Here is a 6,630-nt window from a genome sequence, read left to right as displayed (position 1 = left end):
TCATATCACTCTTAAATGCTTTCTTATATCAAATAGAAGGCAAAAGTACTTCACTGGAGTGTTGGTTATGGTAATTTAAATATTTTTAATTTTTTGCAGGTAATGCACTAAATAACATGTGTGCTGTTTGTTTCAGCATTGTCTTCCATGAACTGTTCTTTACAAACATAAAGCTATACATAAAACTTAGTATTAGGCTCTTGAAGGAAGCCATTACTTCTCAGAATATTTCTAATAAATTCATTTAGCTTAAATTCTGATTGTTATTATAAATTATCATTATAATGTTACATGTCTTACATTGTTATATTATCTTAAATATACCTGCCCTTGAATTAAGAAACATTGTAGTTTGCTTTTATGTATATCAGTGATTGATTTCTTTCTTAAAAATGTCACTTTCAAACTTGGGAAATCTTTATGGGTTACCACATAGATTTTATACCCTCATCCATGGTAATGCATGCCTGTGAAATTGAACTCATGAATACCTCTGTAGGTAAGTACATCACGGGGCCTTAAAGCCTTCTCAGAGTATGTCAGAGGAATCCCTGTATTATAGAACTATATCTACTAATACTAGAATGCTCTTCAGAAACTTTAAATGTGGCTTAGTGGAATATCAATTTTGTTTCACAAAACTGGTGGTATAAATGACTTAAAATAAGTAAACCAAAACTATAGTAGCCCGTGTTACTAACAGTATTTTGTAGGCATATTGCATTAAGATAACACCTAGAAACTTACCAGTTTAAAAAATATATTTGTTGTCACTCGCTTTCTCTGTTTTGCTTGACTTGGTTTTAGTTTATTTAGACAGGGTCTCACTATGTAATCAAGGATAAACTCAAACTCCTAGGCTGAAGCGGTCCTCCTGCCTCAGCCTCTTGAGTGCTGGGACTATAGGTATGCACCACCACCCCTCATCCCTCTGCCATGAAGTAACTGACACTTTTAAAAATCACAGTGCTTTTATTCCCAGTGGATGTAAAAATGTGAATTGCCTAATATTCAGAAAGTAAAATCAAAATTCTAAGTGATAAGAAAGCATTATGGGTTCTTTTTTCTCTTACTGGTAGCACTTTTACTTTCTTCATAGCTCATGAAATAATGGCTTAACCTGCAATGTCACATCTTAGATTCTGTGAAATATTGTATTTATAATCATATCACAATCAACATTTTTACATAATGTATAAGTGTAATTATATGCATATAAATATGCAGCGCTCATAGAACATAAAACCGTGGCTGTGAAATTTGTCTGCCAAGGATAAACTGTCCATCTTTGTGAAAGAGGACGAGTGCTGATGATAGACAGGGCAGAGAGCACAAGCAAATGGAGAGGCGATCAGAGTGGGGATAGGTTGTCTTTAATTGGGACTGAGTAGACAGGAAAAAGTGTTTTAAGTAGGAGCACATAAAAATCAAATGATAGCATGCCTTTCTCCATTCCAGATTGCAAAGGTAGTTTTGTAATGTATAGCATTCACGAATATAGGCACCCAGTGCTCTAGAACTGGTGACGCTGTGTCTGAGGACAGCCCCGTGGTCTAGAACCCACAGCTCACCTGCCCACTGTCCAATTCTGGAAGCGCTGCCCCCGTCGCTTTCCAGCTTCCAGGTTATTTTCAGGCAACTCGCTGTCACTCAGATTCCTCACCTGCTTCTCTTCTCTTTTCTACAGTCTTTTGTTTGCCCTGTTGTTCAAAAATTTCTAGTTGCGCTACCTTGCTGGAGGCCTTTCATTCAGTGTTGGTGCTGGGCACCCGGCAACGCTTGCAGTCTGATAACTGGCAGCATCTGATTTTGAAAAGACTTTTTAAACTAATTATTTTGAAAATGTCCTTTTTTTTTTTTTTCCCTCGGTCAAGATTTTCTGGAATTTCTGTGATTCAGATACTGAACCTCAGCCTATACTCAACCTGTAATTTTTCTTTTCTTATTATTTTGTTCTTTGTGTACTTTGTCTTCATCAATTCTCTCTAGTTTTTAAATTTATTCTACCATTTATTTTTTTCCAAAATTTTCTGACTTCTGTTTTGTTCCATGTATTCCATTACTTCTCTCTGATTATTTAATTTCAATTTCTTTGAAGTTTTACTCCTTTTTTTGCCTCTTCTGTTTGTGTTTTAAGGCCTCTCATATTGCAGGATTTTCTTAATAGCTGATAGTCTTTGCTGTGAGCTCATATTTTAAAACACATTGGAATCTCTGTGTGACTAGGATGAGCTTTTAATGGGTGGTTCGCTTTCTGCTCCTCTGGCCAGGCTGTTTTTATATGGAGACTTTACCGTCGGTACTGATGGGGCTTTTCTTTTTGGCTGACTAGAATTCTCCTGCCAGGTAGTTCAAAGCCTGGTTTTTATTTTGTTCAGAGCTGAATACAAAAACGAAATCTTATTCCACTGTGCTCCTCTGTCTGTAGAGAATGCTTCTGGTTTAACCTTTGAGGAGTTTTCTGCTGGTATGTGTTAGGGAGAAAAAAGAAGGATGAGGAGGAGTCTGAAATCTAAGTAATTCATAAACAGAATTTCAGCCAACCCATCTTATTTTCAATGCAACCTACCTAGGTACCAGGGTCCTTCACTTCAAGCCTTGGGGAACTTGGCTGTGGCGATCTGCCCCTTTCAGAGTGTCTCCCTGTTACAGGCATTTGCATTCTTTTTGGTCTTAAGTTAGTTGCCATCTGTTTCTGAAATTTAAAACAATCCTTCCCCTGTATATCTTTTATCCATGAAGAAGAAAGCTTTATTTTTTAAAAAAACAAAACCCTTTTTCTCTTAATTTACTATCATCTCAAGGAATGGCAAAAACGTGAGTCCAAAATAACATACAGTATTTGAACTCCACATTTAGAATATATCTGGAAGTATCCATATGGAATTTTAAAATGATTACCTTTGAAGATAGGGACTATAGTTAAATCGATTGAGCTGCTACTAAACTGGGTGTTTTTAGCATGAGTATGTTAACATTTTAAAGATGTGTTTAAGTTTTATGAATATGAGTGTTTGCCTACATGTATGTATGTGTACCACATGCATGCCTGGTGCCTGCAGAGGCCAGAAAAAGGGAATCAGAGCCCCTGGAACAGGATTTACAGGTGGTTGTGAGCCACCTTGTGGGTGCTGGGAACCGAACCCAGGTCCTCTGTAAGAGCAGCAAGTGTTCTTAATCACTGAGTCATGTCTCCAGCCCCATATATACTTTTTTTTCTTTTTAAAGACAAACACATTCTGCAAAGCTTAGGATCTCAATTTGATAAAAATATTTTAATAACATCATAAGAGACAACTAAACTTGATAATTACTTTAGCATGGCATTTCCTATTGGAATATTTTCCAGTAAATAGCTTGAAGCAAGCATCATGCAAATAGCTTAAAGGTAAATAACTAAATCTGATAGCAGGTTTTAGACGGAGGTAAAATGAGAGTTTAGGAAAGACTGAAAGACAATAAAGATATTTCCACTCTATATTGTATATTGCATTAGCAAGCTCTGGGTGCTATAAGAGTTAATTGTTCAAGCTGAAAAACCCTTAAAAAAATACTCTGAAAATCTATACTTTTTTATGTCGTTGCTCTTTGGTGCTGAGAAGTTCTCAAGAAAGTGAGTGTTTTATGTACCATTTGTGCTATAATATTTAATTACATTGAGTGTACAGAAGATTAGCTGTCTCAAAGATTCTTTTGAAAGCAGATTGAACATCAAAACTGCATTGTGCCTGCTAAGCAAGCAAATTTAAGAAAGAGGAGAAGGTGATGTCAAGACTTATTGCAAAATGAATAAATAAAAGAATAGGATCTGCTGATTGTTTAGCCTGTTAAAGCATAGCCAAATGTCAGCCCTCATTTGTCAACTCAAATATGGTTTATCTACATTTTACAATGCAGATCCTGGAAAGTGTTCTTTAGCTTATATTTGGACTGAGAAATCCATTAGACAACAAGTAAGTGCTAGATAACTTTTATTTACACCAACAGCTCAGTCCTCATACTGATTGCTACATTGTCACCTATGTAAACATATGTTAGTCATTCTGTTAGAGATATTTATTGCCTTTGGTTTTGGGTATTTTGCTGATTAGAAAATTAAAATGTGTATTTTTGCTCCCAGGTCCATGCAGCTTTATAAGCTCAACATGATTTCTTTTCCACAATAAACTTACCCCCTTCCCCAGAAAAACAGAATATACTCAAGTAGTTTTAGTACCAAGAGAATTTTTTCTCCTTTTAAATTAAAAAAAAAAGCAAATAATAAATTTTTTAAAACTTGGGAGTCCTGCTCCAAGCAGCCATGGGTGGGACTAGGTAACTTGTAGCCGAACCTGGGCTTGCTATCCATAACCAGACCAGACAGATGAGAATCCCCAGCCAGAGCAGAGTTCACTGGCAATTGGAACTTGAATGATAGGGGTCTGTAGGCCCTAGGAGAGCTTTGATTCACCCTGATCCCAGAGTTTTATACTATTAGTGTGTGAGCAGAATGAGCTGGAAACAGGAGTATCACATCCCTCTGTGAGCTAAGATTCTTTTTTTTATTTTAATTTATTATTTTTATTTTGTGTATGAGTGTATTGCCTGCATGTATGTGAGTGCACCTGTGTCCTGCAATGCTGAAGAGGTCAGAAGAGGGCTTCAGATTCCCCTGGAACTGGAGTTAAGGATGGTTAGTAGCCACCATGTGTGTGCTGGGAATCAAACCCGGGTCCTCTCCAAGAGCAGTCAGTGCTCTTAACCACTGAGCCATCTCTCCAGCACCAGAGCTAAGATTCTTAAGGCGGTGGAGAGGATGTTAGGTTTCCCAATATTAAAAAGTGTGTACAAACAACACATATGTGCCAACACATAACTGGCTGAAACAGAAGAAACATAAATGTCTCATAGATAACACACACAACCCTTTTAGATGGTGCTGGGGATTGAACCCAGGGCCTCATACATGCTAGGCAAGCACTCTACCCCTGAGTTACATCTCTATCCACAAGTATGACCTTTTAAAGAAAGACTGTCAAATCCAGAACAGGTTTCCACGGTAGATCAGAATTAGTAGGAACATTTAATTCAGACTACAAGAATACAGATGTTAGAATGGAATACAAAAACGCTTTATGTGAAATAAACCATGGAAGTACAAAGAAGCCAAAAACACTATAGGAATGAAACAGGTATACTAGTAGATGGGATTTCTAGAAATAAGCAATTTAATTGCTTAAATCCAAATCTTACTGTGTAGTTTTGGTTCCAGCTAGACCAACTAGTATCAAATATGTCTTCCACAGCAAACAGCCTCAATATTGTACAACACACAACTGAAGGTTTTGCTCTTTGCTTGAGAAAAAGGAAAAGTGTGTGTCCACCTCTGCGTTCATTCTGGCATTCTGCCTTGCTGCGCACTGCAGGCAGTAAAAGCCCAAGGAAAAACCAAGTTCATGATATGGAAGAAATGAGATCAGAGTTCAGAATCACTCTGGTAGCCAAAATGTATAAGAGACAAAGCCAGACAAGGGGACTGTGCAGAAAAGCACCAGTAACCTAAGAGTACCCCAGTTTGACTGAATACTAAGCCACACATTAGTGAGGCAGGACTTTGTGACTCTTGGCAGAAAACAGCTACTGGAAGGTCACAGTGCCAAGAACATCAGCGTTCAAGTCAGTGAGAATGTACAGGTCTCACTGAACAATCCTGATATTCAAGGCAACATCGCTACCTTCAACAAATCAGTATTCTCAACATCTACTATGAAATAAATAAGGATTCTATTTGCTAAGAAATGAGAAAATATAATCCTTAATTATGGGGGGAAAAATAAAAATAAGTATGCCCAGAAATGACCCCAACATTTGAATTGGTGGTTAAAAAAACATTAAGAGCTATTACAAGTATGTTTAAGGGTTTGAAAGAAAAGATGTACATAATGAGAATTATATGCAGTTATGCATTAATGAGAACTGTAAAAGGCCAAAGGAAGTGCTAGGATTAAAAAAACAAACTTTGAAGTAAGTCATTATGTGACTTCATAGAAGATTAGAGGAGAAATAAATGATAAACTTGAAGGCAGGGAAATAGAAGCTGTCCAAGTGGATGCGCACACCCCCAAAAAAAACAATACTCAGAAGAAGAAAATAGAATCTTACTGGCCAATGGAACCACAAAAACAAGCTCCTTAGGGGTAGGTAACTGGGGGTGAAAGGAGAGGACCACCAAAGGAAATTAAGGAGGTCATAGCCAATGTTTTCCTCAAATTTAAAGAACTGTATAAAACAGAATTTCAAATTTAATAATTCAGTTTAAAATCCACATCCAGTGACACCCTAATCAAACTTTTGTAGAACTTTAAAGCCATTGACAAAGCTATATGCTAAACAGTAATAATAATTGCTGACTTTCCCACCAGTAACAATAGAACACAGAAGGTTTTAGTGGCTTACCCATCAAATATGGGGGGGAAAGCTAACCTATAATACGTTATCCAGAAAAATAGCCTATTGTAATAATGGTGGTATAAAAATACCTTTGGATAAATATTATCAGAAAGAAAACAAGTCCCCCAGCCTCATTCACCCTCGATCTCCACCTCCATTGTCTCCTCTGAGTTTGGGCCCTGCCCCATTCCTTGTCTTGGG

Source organism: Nannospalax galili, unplaced genomic scaffold (genome assembly GCF_000622305.1).
Source record: "Nannospalax galili isolate Female #2095 unplaced genomic scaffold, S.galili_v1.0 scaffold242, whole genome shotgun sequence".
Lineage (NCBI taxonomy): Eukaryota > Metazoa > Chordata > Mammalia > Rodentia > Spalacidae > Nannospalax > Nannospalax galili.
This window is presented reverse-complemented; position numbering follows the sequence as displayed.